This window comes from Giraffa tippelskirchi, chromosome 11, assembly GCF_054371585.1.
Source record: "Giraffa tippelskirchi isolate mGirTip1 chromosome 11, T2T-mGirTip1v1.2.pri, whole genome shotgun sequence".
NCBI classification, from domain to species: Eukaryota; Metazoa; Chordata; class Mammalia; order Artiodactyla; family Giraffidae; genus Giraffa; species Giraffa tippelskirchi.
In genome coordinates, this window is record NC_137285.1 from 49,711,231 (window position 1) to 49,728,350 (window position 17,120).

General features: G+C 36.6%; 1 protein-coding gene across 5 annotated transcripts in view; it reads right to left on the minus strand.

Moving 5' to 3' along the window:
- SLC7A11 (solute carrier family 7 member 11) overlaps nt 1-17,120 on the minus strand; it is a 979,966-nt gene that overhangs the window by 899,027 nt on the left and 63,819 nt on the right. For 4 of the 5 annotated variants that reach the window (XR_014068602.1, XR_014068600.1, XR_014068603.1 and 1 more), the window contains one exon: nt 6,666-6,746. The gene's annotated coding sequence lies outside the window, so the exon portion shown is untranslated. Of the gene's footprint in view, nt 1-596; nt 1,657-6,665; nt 6,747-17,120 lie in introns of all 5 variants that reach the window. The other variant, XR_014068605.1, reaches the window with a different exon arrangement.

A 17,120-nucleotide genomic window follows, 5' to 3' on the forward strand; every position in this document is an offset into this window, starting at 1 on the left:
AGAAAAGTTCAAGAGAGATTTTTCTTGTGACATAACCATGTTAATTCCAATTCAGACGCCCATTTTCCCTTGAATTTGGAGTATATCCTGGTGAACACAGCTTTCTCTTGTTTCACTTAACAACTGCTATTAAAATTTTAGTGACAGAATGAGAAAGCCATTCAATGGAGATTGCCAAATGTCTAACGATGCTGAAAATCAAAGGAGAATCCAACTGCTAAATATAATAAGCTCAGGCATAAAATCATTGATGAAAAAAGAAAACAGCACCTTCACTTTGTCAAGATGGGATACATGTATTAGATATTTTCTGTGATTCTCCATTGACTAAGTTCATTAGGACCAGTATCGACTACCTTAGTTTCAACTCCACATTGATTTCACATCTGATCAAGCTAAGATCCAGAATTACTGCAAACTCATTGTACTACCTGTCTTCCTAAAATTTAAAAAAGAAAAACCATAAAATACAGTATAAATTGGTTACCTGAAAATTTTTAAACTACATCTAAACAAAAGACACCTAAACAAAGTTCAAAGACAAGAACCAGACTGTGAAAAATATTTGAAACAAATATGAAAGACAAAATGCTTACATCCCAACTATAAAAAGAACTTCTAAACATTAATAAGAAAAAGATGATCCAGTAGGAGAATATAATAGGCAACTGGTCGAAGAGGAATGTCATTGTTCAGTTGTTAAGTCAGGTCTCACTCTTTGCAGCCCCACAGATTGCAGCATGCCAGGCTCCTGTCCTCTACCATCTCCTGGAGTTTGCTCAAATTCACGTTCACTGAGTCGGTGATGCTATCTAACCATCTCATCCTCTGCAGCGCCTTCTCCATTTGCATTCAACCTTTCCCAGCATCAACGTCTTTTCCAATGAGTTGGCTCTTTGCATCAGGTGGCCAAAGTATTGGAGCTTCAGCAGTGGTCCTTCCAATGAATATTCAGGATTGACTTTCTTTAAGATTGACTGGTTTGATCTCCTTGCTGTCCAAGGGACTCTAAAGAGTCTTCTCCAGCACCACAATTTGAAAGCATCAGTTCCTCAGCACTCGGCCTTCCTCATGGTCCAGCTCTCACATCCATTCATGACTACTAGAAAAACCACAGCTTTGACTATACAAACCTTTGTGGGCAAAGTGATGTCTCTGCTTTTTAATACACTGTCTAGGTTTGTCATAGCTTTCCTTCCAAAGAACAAGGGTCTTTTAATTTCATGAGTTCAGTCACCATCCACAGTGATTTTGGAGCCCAGGAATATAAAATCTGGCACTGCTTCCACTTCTTTCCCTTATATTTGCCATGAAGTGATGGGACTGGATGCCATGATCTTAGTTTTCTGAATGCTGAGTTTTAAGCCAGTTTTTTCACTCTCCTCTTTCACCCTCTTCAAGAGACTCTTTAGTTCCTCTTCACTTTCTGCCATTAGAGTGGTGTCATCTGCATATCTGATGTTGATATTTCTCCCGGCAACCTTGATTCGAGCTTGTGCTTCATCCAGCCCAGCATTTCACATGATGTACTCTGTGTAGAAGTCAAATAATCAAGGTGAGAATATACAGCCTTGATGTACTCCTTTCCCAATCTGGAACCAGTCAGTTGTTTCATGTCCAGTTCTAACTGTTGCTTCTTGACCTGCATACACATTTCTGAGGAGACAGGTAAGGTGATCTTTAAGAACTTTCCACAGTTTTTTGTGATTCACACAATCAAAGGCTGTGTGGAAGAGGAAATACAAATGGCCAAGAAGCGTATGACAATAAGTTTGCCCTCTCTAATAACCAGGGAAATATAAACTAAATCACTAGAGATATTTTACAGTGATCAGATAAGAAGAAATGTTAACATTTGAGAATACCCAGCATTGGCAAGGTTTTATAGACAGAAGGATTTATTCACCAGTGGTGACCTTGTGAATAAGAACATTCACTTCATACCACCTGTTAAAATTTTAATGTTCATACGGGGAGTATGAACATTAAGAAACTCTAACCCCTAACCTACATGGTAAATGTTAAGATCTCTATTCATTTAAAAAAAACACTCTAGTACAGGCAAAGATGTTCACTACAACAGAAATCATGGAATTGTTAACTAAAATTGATGTATAGTTAAGATGTAGAATCTTATATGGTAGATAAAATGAACAGACTAAATAAACTGATGTGTGTGGCATCAACATTGATGATTTTGTTTTAAAGTCATTTCCATAAAATATATAAAATATAATGTGAATATATTATATATAATGTGAATGCTTTTCATGTTATAAAACAATACATTTCACAGAAGTACATATATGTGTATGTTAGTGCAAAAAACAATCATGTGGAAGAATATAAAACAAACTCATGATTATGAATACCAAAAAGGGACTGCCACTTATAAGAGGGAGGGCAAGATTTAAATGATCATCAAAGAGGACTTCAGCTCAACCTAAAATGTTTTCCTAAAAAACAAAAAAGTAAAATACAGTCAAGTGTTTCTTGGATATTATTTTAAGAAGATGCTTAGGATAAAGCCAGAACAGAAGTCTATCAAAATATTCAAGCACCTTGCTTGATGATGGATACATTTGAGATTGTTATTTTCACACATACAGGGGTAGTGGGTATGGGGAGCTGGGTATGTGTAGATGTGTTTTCCAAATCTCTCAAGTTTAAAGAAAAAAAGGTAGAAAATGTGACTACTATCGTTTGACATTCAGTCATATAGAAGAACAAGCCCAACTGTAAGGCGGGCCTAACTTCAATGTGGTAAAAGCACCCTGCATATTATAACCCACTAACTAATCCACTATTATCCATTAGATTAAACATTGGATTAAACACTTTATTAAGCATTAAGCTTTCACCTTAAAAATCACAGAACAGAGCTTTGAAGAAATGAGCAGAACCAGTAGATTTTTTGTGATTAAATATTACTACATAATTTGTCTTAAACACTTTTCCCTTTTAAAATGTCAAGATAATTATATGTTAAATATTACCTTAATAAGCCCTAGAAATTCAGATTTTAATTACAGAAACTTACAAAACGTGAGCATCTAGCCTCACATCATTTAACTCTGGCCTCAAGGAATTTTCAGGTTACGCCAGAATCCTTCATTACCTGGTTACACACTAGTGGACAATATGACATTTTGCTTGGAAATGAAATAGGATAATATGATGGAAAATAACTGCACTTTCTCTATTGTGCTTCTCCTGTAAGGCTATAAATAAGTTGAATTGTGCTCCCTTGATTTATGTTTATGACTATTATTATGATGATTTATTTGAGGTTGAGTGCTGACAGTGTGCTGAGTGCTACACCAGACTCATAAGAAGAAATGGTTATGCCCCAGAGGCTTACATACCAAGACAAACAATTCAGTCATAAAATACACCAGCTAAGAGATGCTTAATCTCAGCAGTGCAGTGCTTCTTGGAGTTTATACGTAGGTGGAGAAAATTCTCTCCACCTGGGGGAAGGAGGTTAACGCTCTTTGAAAGACTCTGAGGGCCAGTTTTCAATAGAGATTTCATACCGGGGTACAGAAACATCCAAGTGCATGCTCTGAGAGCATAATAAAGGGGATAATCGATGGAGGGTTCCCCAGTAAACAAAGAGTTTTAGGTATTGAGTTAGGTATGGTGGATATAAGACTGCCCTTCAAGGACCTCAATCTAATGGGCATACTCAACTGTACGATTCCAGGTAGGTTCAATGTACTGTTTTTACATTACAACCATCTTAAATCTTTTCTGGAATAATATTGGTTATGGACATCTAACTCTCCAGCCCAGTGTTTCAAAACATATATTTTTTAAGAACATCAGGTTTAGAAGATGTTTTTAGGTAGGACAAAGTTTGAAAACCTGTGGATAAACAAACTTGAGAAATGCTGGGTTAAAGTGAAAACAAGTATCTATATTGCAAGAATTCTCAAAAAAAAAAAAAAAGAATTCTCAGAGTCGTCATGAAAACTGTGGATCTCTGAGTTTGAGTGCAAAATAATTTTGGTAGAGTATTTCACAGGATTAGTACTGTGGAAAATACACATCGGGAAATACCAAGGTTGGTGGAAGTGAGAATGAAAGAATGAATTAAAACATTTTGTTTTAACCATGATGGTTGTTGTAGTCCCTTGGTTTCTGATTCACTTGCTCAAAAGACATAATGTGCCCCAGTGTCTCTTCCAGCTCAGCGAAACAAGGCACAATGCTTTTCATCACCTTCCAAATGTGGTTGGAAGGATAACAGGGGCAGAATAAGGCACAATAAATGCATCTACACACTTGTGGTAGCCAGCCTCCAAGATGGTCCCCAATAATCTCTGCCTCCTGGTATCCTACCTTTGGGTGGTCCCCTCCCAAAGTAAATAGGGCTGACTTCTATATGGGGATTCCCAGGTGACAGAGTGGTAAAGAATCCACCTGCAATGCAGGAGACACAGTTTTAATTCCTGTGTCGAGAAGATCCCCTGGAGGAGGACATGGCAACCCACTCCAGTATTCTTACCTGGAGAATCCCACGGACAGAGGAACCTGGCGGCTACAGTCCATAGTGTCACAAGGAGACAGACACAAATGAAGTAACTGAACACACACATGCAAGCAATAGAGTATTTGGAAACAATGAAGTGCAACCTCCAAGGCTAGGTCATATAAGACATTAAATCCTCTAACTTGCTGTTCTGGGATCACTTGCTCTAGGGGAAGCCAGCTGCCATATTGTGGGAACACTCAGGCAATCCTATAGAAAGACCTGTGTGGTGAAGAAAAGAGTTTCTACTGACAGCGATGTCAGTGAGTTCTCTTAGAAGCAACAAGTCCTTCAGATAACTGTGACCTCAGCCAACATCATGACTGCATCCCTATAAAAGACCCTGAGCCAGTACCACCCAGTTAAACTGTACCCAAATTCTTGACCTACAAAAACTGTATGAGATAATAAAAGTTTTGTTGTTTTAAGCCACTAAGTTTTGGGGTAGTTCATTACACAGCAATGGATAACTAATACTGCATCCTGGATTTTTCATGATTTCAAATATTCGGTCCTATGTGTCTTGAGTTGGGGATTTAAAGAATTCGATCAATAAAACTGTTGCTTTCCCTGCATACAAGGTTATAGTCACTGAATCTCAATCAGTACCAAAACCAAAAAGTTCTGTATGGCACTCTAGGAATATTCTATCACTACCCAGTTCACCAAAAAAGTTCTATTTCCTAGATGTGAGTGTATGCGTGCTCAGCCATGCCCAACTCTTTGCAACCCCATGGACCTTAACCTGCCAGGTTCCTCTGTCCATGGGATTTTCCAGGCAAGAATACTGGAGTGGGTTGCCATTTCCTTCTCCAAGGGATCTTCCCAACCCAGGGATTGAACCAGCATCTCCTGTGTCTCCTGCACTGGCAGGCAGGTTCTTTACCACTAGCACCACCTGGGGCAGGGCAACTTCTTGAGGAACTGATAAAATCACAGAGATAGCTATTAAGACTCTTTGGGAAAACAGGCCCCCTGACCAGGTTACTAAGAGTCAGGAAGTGGCCTCTACCATGGGAGTCGACACTGATAGTGTCTAAACTCCACTACAGGGTAAAGCAAAAGGATCAACTTGAGGAAGTAGAGGTAAATCCAGCTTACCCCTGTGGAACATTAAAAAAGAAGGAACTGAAGAGTTTCCAAGGATGAGGGCAAGATTGGGGGAATGAGAAGCAATACAAATGATCTGAAGAGAGTGGTTCAGAGATGCAAAAACATGATACAAGGCAAAGGGGGCTGGAGCCAAGATAACAAGAATAGAGAAAGTAGGTATAGAAGGGCCTGGCCAAGGGCATCACTAGGAACCTTGTAGATGGGAGTTGTAAAGGGTGCAAGCAACTTCGGATAGACAGTAATCCAACTCAAATATGTGAAAATCTTCAGAATGTACAAGAGAAGCAGGGTGACCAGGAAAAAACAGATACATGAATTAGGCAAGGTTTATGGAGTCCCCTCAGAGCAACATGTCCAAAAGAGGCTGCAGCACCCAAAAGGGAAATGGAGCATTAGGAGAGGTTCATATCTGAGCTATGACCTTGATATGTGTACGTGTGCACTTGTGTGCTTAGTCATTTCTGACTCTTTGCAACCCTGTGGACTAGCCCACCAGGCTCCTTTGTCCATCGAATTTTCCAGGCAAAAATACTGGAGTGGGTTGCCATTTCCTTCTCCAGGGGATCTTCCCCATCCATGGATAGAACCCTCGTCTCGTGCATCTCCTGCATTGACGAGCAGATTCTTTACCAGTTGGTCACACCCAAAACAAGTGAGGGACAAAGAAAGGAGTAGGGGGAGGGGCGGGGAGAGGGGGAGGGAAGATACACAGAAGTGTGTAGGCTTCTTCGCTCGTGGCAGCCACCACTCTCGTTGAGGAAGTTGGGAAACCCTTACTGGGTTGTCTAGTTGAGCATGGGATTTCTGGGTGAAGAGGTAAAACATCTGGACCACGGGTACCTCTATATGAGAGTTTGTGGTGCTGAAGTGTGTGTCAGGCTCATCTTGCAACACTGGCAATCTTTGGAGAAATTCTGCACGAATAAGTTGGAATTATTTTCTCCCATTGCACTGAGTCCAGAAATAGTCCATGAACCAATGATCCATTACAGCTGCCAGTAGAAATAAATTTACTTACAACTTTGCAACAGGCTCAATACACAGTCTTGCCCATGGAAACGCACGTAGCAGTAATCAGTATTCCTCTCTGGCTCCAGACCTGGTGGATAATTACAATTAAGCTTCAATGGATTAGCTGCCAGCAGGACAGTAGATAGTAGTATTTTACATCTGTACTTTTTCAGCAAACTTGGGTATGTGAGTTTTTTTTTTTCTTTCTCCATGGAAAACAAAAAGTTATTTCCAATTAATTCAGGAGACCATCAAAATTACTGAAAATTGTGTTGTTCCCCGTGATAGGATGAATGAGGTATAGAATGACTCTCCTCATTGTGTTAGAAATGCAAGGGTCATTCGCATTTCTTACAGAGCCCCTAGTTTACATTTTTCAATTAGGAGATAATCAGTGTGCCATTATGAGTAAAAATTGTTGGAATGACCTTTTGGCTGTATGTTTTAACCAGCAAATCTTTGGGGAGGATTTGATTGAAAGCATGACAGGAGAACAAGGCAAGTTATACTGATGATAAATAAGAACAATTATCACACCTATTATCTGATAAATAATTTATTGTGATTTGCCATTAATCCATTTCAAGCCACCTCCTGGATAAAAACACACCCCAAAGACTGACTGAATTCAGCTTTTTCCACATCATGTCAGAAATTCTTGTCTGAAAAGCACAAAGGAAGCATTTACCTGTAATATAAAGAGCTGTCACTGTATACTTGATCATTTTAATCAGTGCAGATAAACTATGCCCCTTATAGAAATGGTAAATCAGTACTTCTCTGTCAGTTTAAAAAAAAAAATCTGTGAGAAGGTGTTTTGAGGAGAAGCCATAGCTCAACGCTTAGGAGTCTGTTTTGTTTTAAATCTTGTCTTCTGTTCTTGTTAAAAGCCATCAGCCTGTGCATTTTCAGTCAAAGCCTGCAGCATATCCCTAATTTCAAAGTGTACATAGTATTATAATAGGATAATTAAATTCTTTATAATACTCCATAAGTCCAATTGGTAAGGATTGGTGGAATATATAAAAATTATTCTCAGTGCTGGAGTTCAGTGGCAAATGTTGTTTCTGCTACTGCGCTCTTCTTCTTGATAATTCCAACAGGCATATATATATATATATATATATATATATGTATACACACACACACATATATATATATATTATTTTTAACCCTGGTGCCAGAAAAGTAATGTGGACATTTTGGACATAAAGATCCCATTGTCTATAACTTCCCTGGTGTCTCAGATGGTTAAAAATCTGCCTGCAGTGCAGGAAACCTGGGTTTGATCCCTGTGTCATGAAGATCCCCTAGAGAAAGAAATGGCACCCCACTCCAGTATTCTTGCCCGGAGAATCCCATGGACAGAGGAGCCTGGTAGGTTACAGTCCACGGGATCGCAAAGAGTCGGACACAACTGAGAAACTAAACACCATGGTCACTTAACATCTTGAAAAAATTATACTATTTTTTCCCTTTGTGCACTCGCATGATGCATATATGACCCCATGGTGTCTCTTGTTCAAAGATCAGGTTTTAATTCTACTTTTTCTCCTCTTTTGTAATTTTTGTTCCATTTCAAAGATGGATTTTTTTAAGTAAATTAATTTGACTTTTTATTATTTGCCTCTGATGTTAAACATATGTTCTTTGTTAGAGTTTTTTCTCCATGCTTTATTCTCTTGATATTTTTGGTTACTGTTTTATTATTATTTACTTAGTCATCCTATCAGCTTGGATTCATTTCACAGGATTCCAGAACATTTTTTAATCAATAGAACATCAATGTGGGGCAGAAATCCATGTACCATTATCAGAAATTACAAACTGTCATGGTTTCCCCTACTCAAGAATTGAGTTATGGACCTAACGTCAAAGGGTTCTGTCTTCTGCCTTCAGGTATCTGACAGAGATTAAAATAGTCTTTAAGGTCCGTTGAGAATGTGATTATACAGCTATTCAAACAATTGGACATCTTCGGCATCAGAAAATGCTTCCTCAGAGCTATCCAAAGCCCTCCAGCTACAATAAAAGCCCATTTTAAACTTGACTTTAGGACTGGGTGACTCAACAAACTCCTTTATTTTACAGATGAGAGGACCATAGAAAAGTAGACACCACAGTGTTTTATGGTCAATGTACCCCCTGCAGTGAATGGGGGGGAGGGGGTTGGTAATGGCGGGGGGGGGGGGGGGGGGGGGGTCTTGATAGGCATTCCCTACCCACAAGCAGAAGGTCTTTTATCCACTATCATGATATGAAGTGGTATCACCTTCATCAACCTCAACCAGAACAGGTCTGAAAGATCCTAGCCACATGTGCTTTACAGAATAAAGCAAGAGAATAGAGAATTATGAGTGCCCTTCATGACATTATAGTTTTAAATAATGGGGGAATTCCTGGATTATACTCAACTTAAGGATGAGGCTATTTTTCCTAATACACTCAATTTCTAATATATCATACAGAAGTGACAAGACCTCTCTCCATGTGAAATCATAGAAACTGTTTAAAATAAGCTAAAAAGACCAGAAAAAAAATCTGTACAGCTTTCTCTTGCCTGACACAAGAAAGAGATGTCACTAATGTAAATCAGTACAGCTGAAGGTCTGGTGATAATGCAACATTCAGACTTTTCATGCCAATATCATGAGAATTAACAAAAGGGAGATTTTTTTTCTCTTTCTCTCTCTTATGCTTCCCTGTTATATATATCTATGTGCCTGTCTGAATATGTGTGTGTGGCTCAGATCCCACAGATACAGTACCAGTGAAAAACAGATGACATGAGAAAAAAAGTTTTCCATTCTCTTTCAACCAAAATTAATATGAGTTTCTTACAGGTGTGTTTCTCTTTTTAAAAGACAATCCACTTTGAAAACTGGTGAGCATCCAATTCTCCCCATCTAGAAGCTCTCAGGGAAATTAGGTAGATGATGTTTGATTTACAAAGGCTAGCAGATTTCTTTTCTTTCAAGGAATTCTAGATATGGCCCTTCTGTGAGGATGCTTGTGACAGAACATTCCAGCACTCCCTACCAAGCAGAACAAAGCTCCCACTTCACACAATTCCTCAGGCCTTCTACGTTACCACCTGTGGTTGGATCTAAGCAAACAAAAACCTAAAAAGGAGACAAATCATCAGTAAATCTCTTAGGTACCAACCCACAAATACTAGGAGGCAAGGGAAATAACCAGGAAGGTCTTGAAGTGATGCTAAGGAATCACTTCAAGGAAGTGATTATGAAGGAATTATGATTTGGAATTATGATCTGGTTGCCATCAGGGAACCTGTTGGGATAAATCAAATGACTGAAATGTCAATACTGAGGAATGCAATCTGTGAAGAAGAGAGGACAAAGAGGTGGGGAGAAAGGGCTCATGCTATAGATCAAAAGAGTTGGACTTGCGATGAAATACAGATGGATGATAAAGGAAGTAGCAATGCTGAAACTTTATGAGTTAAGGTAAAAGAAATATATGAAATAAAGGGGAATTAGCAGTAGGGGTCCTCTGTGCACTACTAAATCAAGATGAACTCACTGATAAATTACTGTAGAGGGACAAAACAGATACCCATGTCCCCATAAATAAATAAAATGTAGCATGCAGTATCAATCTTGGCACAGATGCCTCACCATTCTGTTGCTGTCCACTAAAATGTTCCATGTTCTTCTCCTCCTTTTCCTCCTTCTGACTCCCAGACAACCGTGGGCACTAAGACCTCTGCTTAACTTCTTGCCTTTGAATTAATGACGATATTCTGGGTTTCATTTCTTTAGGTCCCTTAGGCAGACGGTGACCACTTGGAGTTTAAAGGCACAGTATAAATAAACCAAACATAAGTAAAATGCTAAATGACAAGATCACAAAACTTTGCTACTCTACATTTCAATTACTGAGACATTTCTTAAGGGATAATAAAAAGAGCAAAATGCAGGTCATCTGGGAATTTTTACAATTTTTAGAATTATTAGCTGCCTGTTTCATAAAGTGGAAAGGGCAGCCAGAGGTGAGGCAATTTGGGCCTGCTCACGAAAAATAAGGAAGAAACCATCAGGAATCTGGAGGTGAAGGGCACTTGGGATCGTAACCTGATTCCATTTGCTATCCTGAGGGAAGGCTGATTTGTGCAACTTCTCCCAAATACACAAAATAGGGAAAAGGTGAAGCCATAAGAGAGAATTCTACCCTGAAAGTTAAAACTCACATGGGAAAAATCTGTGAAGTGAAATTACACTGTGAAATGTCATTCTCTAAAGGGCTTAAACAAGAAGTGTGATAAATGTTATTACTCTGCAGTGCCATAAGGGTGTTAAGGACTCAATCACCACTCTGATTTTGCCCAACGAGTGCAAGAAGGCAGTTAGAGGAAAACAGACCCTGTTCCAAAGTGCTTTCAGGTTAAAGGCTTCAGGGAGAGAAGTAAAATGGGAAAACCACTAATACAGCCATCAACCTCATAAATAACTTTGAGTCATCACTGACTAGTTGCCCTCTAAGGTTTAAAGGCACCTTAAGGTCAGGATAACCAAAGAATGAATAGAGTTAAAGGTCAGAAAAGTTCAGAGAAATTCCACTTAAGAACCAAAGGAAAACCAACCTAAACCAATCTTTAAGACTGATTTTCTTAATGATCTCAGCAAAACAGTTGCAAGAAACCCCCTAATGTCATTCCAAGATCAAGCAAGTATGTCTAAGACTGGAGAACAGCTGCACTTCTAATCTGGGATACAGATAAAAGAGCATCTAAACAGTTAGAAATTAACACCCACAGGGATGATGCCCAGATACAAGAACACAGAAATTGTACAAAATGCGTGCATGCATGCATGGATATTGAGATATATGTGTATGTGTGTTTGTGTGTGTGTGTGTATTATGTCATGTAATCATGAATTCTAGTTTCAGTACAAAATAGAGAAGATTTCATTAATTTAAAGTGTCATTTTAAACTTTGTTTCATATTTAATTTTAACCTTTGAAATGAGTCAACATTACACATACATAATATATAATATAAGCTATATTATCCAAGTTGTGATCAAGCCTTCCCAGGCTAAAAACACCCTGATGACATCCTCCATGAAGAGCCAATAAATTAAGCATCTGAAGATACCATGAAAGTGAAGAGCAGAAAGAGCCAAGAATCAAAAGAAAGGAGTTTATTCTCCAAACTCCATTTGCATGCATGAACAAAGAATGTTCTCTCCCAGTGCACAAGGCCACTTTCAAGTTTATCACTAAACCAAAGCTACCATAAAAACCAAGATCAAAGACTTTGAGCAAGAAAAATACTTTAGGGTTTAGGCTTTCCCAATAAGGATGCCAAAAGTCTACCCTCACATACCTGCCTAGCCAGACAGGGAAATATACCAATGACATATTGAATTTTTTTAAAAGAAAGTTATAGAGCGATACACATGGTATAATCTCATTTTTATTAAAATACAAACACAAGTTATAAATGCACATATTTTATGAGTGTAGTAGATCTGAAAGAATATTTTAAAATCTCTAATGGTATTTACTCAAACAGACGTGAAAGTGAAGGGCTGACTCCTATTTTGAGAATTCACTTTTGTATTATAGTAATTGTGTCTGATTTTTATAATTTTGTAAACCAACATTAATATTTTCAGAAATTAACCTTGAGATTTCCCAGCTGCCTTCTATGACTATTTGTTAAAATAAAGTAATATTTGTCCATCCAAATTCTATAAAATCTCTTAAGGTCAAGAACTGACATTCTCTTAAAAGACAAAACTAGTCAAATCACCTATATCCGTAATAACTAGTTGAAGAATACACAAAAAGATATAAAATACGATGTGAAAAATGGTAAACATGGGGATGGGGAATTAAAATGTAGGGTAGTTAGCATGTGTTTGAACTTAAGATATCATCAACTTAAAATAATTAGATATAATATATGTTGTTATTATGAACCTCATGGTAATGGCAAACCAAAAACTTACATACATGCACAAAAAAAGAGAAAGGAATCCAAACATAAAACTAAAGATAATCATCACATCACAAGGTAAGAGAGAAAATAAGAAGAAAGGAAGAAAATAACTATGAAAACAATCAGAAAACAATTAACAGAATAGCAGTAAGTACATATCTATTGATAATTACTTTAAATGTACATGGATTAAATACTCCAACAAAAAGATATAGGCTGAATGGATTTAGAAACAAGACCCATATATTTGCTACCTATAAGAAATTCACTTCAGATATAAAGACATACACATACTAAAAGTGAGGGGAGCAGGGGAAAGGTATTCCCTCCAAATAGAAACAGAAAGCTGGAATAGCTATACTTACATCAAGAAATCTAGATCTTAAAACAAAGACTGTAAGAAGAGACAATGGGTGATATTACATAAGATAAACGGACCAAACAAAAAAAGAACAATTGTAAATATGTATGTTCCCAACACAAGAGTAAAATTAACAAACGTAAAGGGAGAAATTGACAGTAACACAATAATAGTAGAGGACTTGAACACCTCACCTACATCAATGGACAGATCATCCAGACAAAAAAAGCAGTAAAGAAACACTAGCCTTAAACAACAAATTTGACCAATCAGATGGATTTAAAGATACATTTCATTTCAAACAATCCATTCAAAATCAGAAGAACACATAATCTTTTCAAGAGCACATGGAACATTCTTTAGGACAGACCACCTGCACTGCTACAAAACAAGTCTCAATATATTTTTAAAAGATTAAAATCATATCAAGCATCTTTTCTGACCACACCAGCACAGGACTAGAAATAAACTACAAGGGGGGAAAAAACTGCAAAAAAATAAAACAAATACATAGAGGCTAAAAGTATGCTACTAAACAAACAATGGGTCATTGAAGAAATCAAAGAGGAAATCAAAAACTACTAGAGACAAATGAAAATGGAAACACAACAATCCAAAATCTATGAGACACAGCCAAAACAGTTCTAAGAGGAAAGTTTACAGCAGTAAAAGCCTACCTCAGGAAACAAGAGAAAATAAACAACCTAACATTAAACCTAAAGGAACCAGAAAAAGAACAAACAAAATCCAAAGTTAGCAGAAGGAAACAAATCATAAAGATGAGAGCAGAAATACATGAAATAGACACTAAAAACAATAGAAAATATCAATGAACTAAGAGCTGGTTCTTTGAAATTGAAAACCTTTAACCAAACTCATCAAGAAAAAAAGAGAGAGATGATCTGCCCAAATAAACAATCAGAAGTGAAAAAGAAGTTACAATGGACACCAAAAAATACAAAAAATCATAATTGATCACTATGAACAACTATATGCTGATAAAGTGGATAGACTGAAGGGAATGGATAAATTCCTAGAAATGTACAATCTCCCAAGACTTAATCAGGAAAAAATAGAAAATGTGAACAGAACAATTACCAGTAATCAGATTGAATCAGTAATTTAAAAACTCACAACAAACAAAATTCCAGAATCAGATGGCTTCACAGATGAATTCTACCAAACATTTCAAAAAGAGTTAACACCTATCCTTCTCAAACTATTCCAAAAAACTGCAGAAGGAACACTTCCAAACTTATTATATGAGGTCAGCATCACCCTGATACCAAAATCAGACAAGACATCACATATGAAAAAAAAAAAGAAAGAAAATTACAGGCCAAAATCAGTGATAAACATAAATGCAAAAATCCTCAACAATATATTAGCAAATCCAATTCGACAATACAGTGAAAGGATCATACATCATGATTAAATGGGATTTATTTCAGGGATGCAAGGATAGCTCACTATCTATAAATCAATCAATGTGATACATCACACTAACAAAATTGATGAATGAAAATAATATGATCATGTCAATAGATACAGAAAAAACTTTTGACAAAATTCAACATTCATTAATGATAAAAACTCAACAAAGTGGTATGAAGGCACAATACCTTAACATCATAAAACATCATATGACAAACCTACATCCAACATCATACTCAACAGTGAAAAAGTGAAAGCATTTTTCCTCTGAGGTCAGGAACAAGACAAGGATATTCATTCTCACCATTTTTATTTAACATAATACTGGAAGTCCTACCCAAAGCAAGTGCACAAGAAAAAGAAAGAAAAGGAATCCATGTAAAGGAAGAAGTAAAACTGTCAGTGCTTGAAGATGATATGATACTTTATATAGAAAAAAGTAAGGATGAAACCCCCTCAAAAAAAACTAATAAATGAATGCAGCAGAGTTGCAGGATACAAAATTAATATTAAAACATAGGCAGGACACTCTGACATCAGCTTTAGCATTATTTTTTGGATCTCTCTCCTCAAGTGAGGCAAACAAAAGCAAAAACAAACAACTGAAACTAAGTCAAACTAAAAAGCTTTTGCACAACAAAGGAAACTATCAACAAAACAAAAAGGCCACCTACTGAACAGAAGATATACAGATGGCCAACAGGCATATGAAAAGATGCTCAACATCATTAACCATTGGGGAAATGGAAATTAAAGCCAAGAGATAACACCTCACACCTGTCAGAATGATTGTTTTCAAAAAGACAACAAATAACAATTGTTAGTAAGAATGTGGAGAACAGGGGCCCCTTGGCACCATTGGTGGGATTGTAAATTGGTGTAGCCATTATGGAAAACAGAATGGAGGTTCCCCAGAAAATTAAAAGTAGAACTTTGATATGATCCAGCCATTTCACTTCTTGGTATTTATTCACAGAAAACAAAAACCCTAATTTGAAAAGGTATTTGCACTCCAATGTTCACAGAAGCATTATTTATAATATTCAAGATTTAGAAGCAACTTAGGTGTCCATCAATAAACAGATGGATAAAGAAGATATGATATGTATAAGCACATATATATACACATATATATATGCACATATATACACACATTATATATATATATATATATATATATAGTGAAATATTACTCCACCATTAAAAAGACATCTTGCCACTTGCAACAATAAGCATGGATCTAAACAGTATTAGGTTAAGTGAAAAGTCTCAGAGAGAAGGCCAAATACTGCATGATCTCACTTAAATGTGGAAACTAACAAACAAAATGAAACCAGTCATAGATATAGAACAAGCAGGTGGCTGCCAGAAAGGAGGGAGGCCTGGAGGTGGTAGAAATAGGTAAAGGGGATTAAGAGGTACAAACCTCCAATTATATAATAAATAAGCTACAGGAATATAATATACAGCATGAGAAATACAGTCAATAATATTGCAATAACTTTGGGGACAGACTAGACATTGTGGTGATCATTTCATAATGTATGTAAATGTGAGATCATTATGTAGTATACCTGAAACTAACACAATATTGTATATCAACGATATTTCAATTTAAAAAAAAGAATTTACCTTCACTATGAAAAATGGAATATATATACACACATATATATAAATATATACACATATATATGTTATATATATGTATATACACAGTGGAATATTACTCAGCCATTAAAAAGGACATCTTGCCATTTGCAACAATAAGCATGAATCTAAACAGTATTAGGCTAAGTGAAATAAGTCTCACAGAGAAGGACAAATACTTCATGATCTCACTTAAATTTGGAATCTAAAAATCAAAACAAAAAAAACAAAACAAAATGAAAACAGAGTCATAGATACAGAGAACAAGCAGGTGGCTGCCAGAAAGGATGGAGGCCTGGAGGTGGTAGAAATAGATGAAGGGGATTAATAGGTACAAACCTCCAATTATATAATAAATAAGCTACAGGAATATAATATACAGCATGAGAAATACGGTCAATAATATTGTAATAACTTTGTATGGGGACAGACTAGACATCGTAGTAACCATTTTATAATGTATGTAAATGTCAAATCATTATGTACTATACCTGAAACTAACACAATATTGTATTTCAACTGTATTTCAATTAAAAAAAAAAAAAGAATTTACCTTCACTATGAAAGACAGAAAGATTGAGTTGATGTTCCAGGATAATGAGATAAGAAACATGATAACTATATATAACGCATAAGCCTGGTCTGGGTCTGAACCAAAGGAAGTTGCTTTTTTTGGTCTTAACTTTAAAGGACATATTCAGTCAGTTCAGTCACTCAGTCAAGTCTGACTCTTTGCGACCCCATGGACTGCAGCACACTAGGCTTCAAATTTGAATAAAGTCTATAGGTTTAATACTGTTGTCAGTTTAATCTTGATTGTAATAACTGTACTGTGGTTAAGTACATGCTTAGAATATTCACTGAAGTATTTAAGCATAAGGGGCATCTATTTTGTCTTTCACTTACTCTCAGTTGGGTCAATAAAACATAGATATAGATGGAGAGAGAGAGATGACAGCAAGCATGGTAAAAATGTTAACATTTGTGCAATCTTTAAACTATTCTTGCAACTTTTCTATAAATCTGAAATATTTCAAAATAAAGTTTTAAAA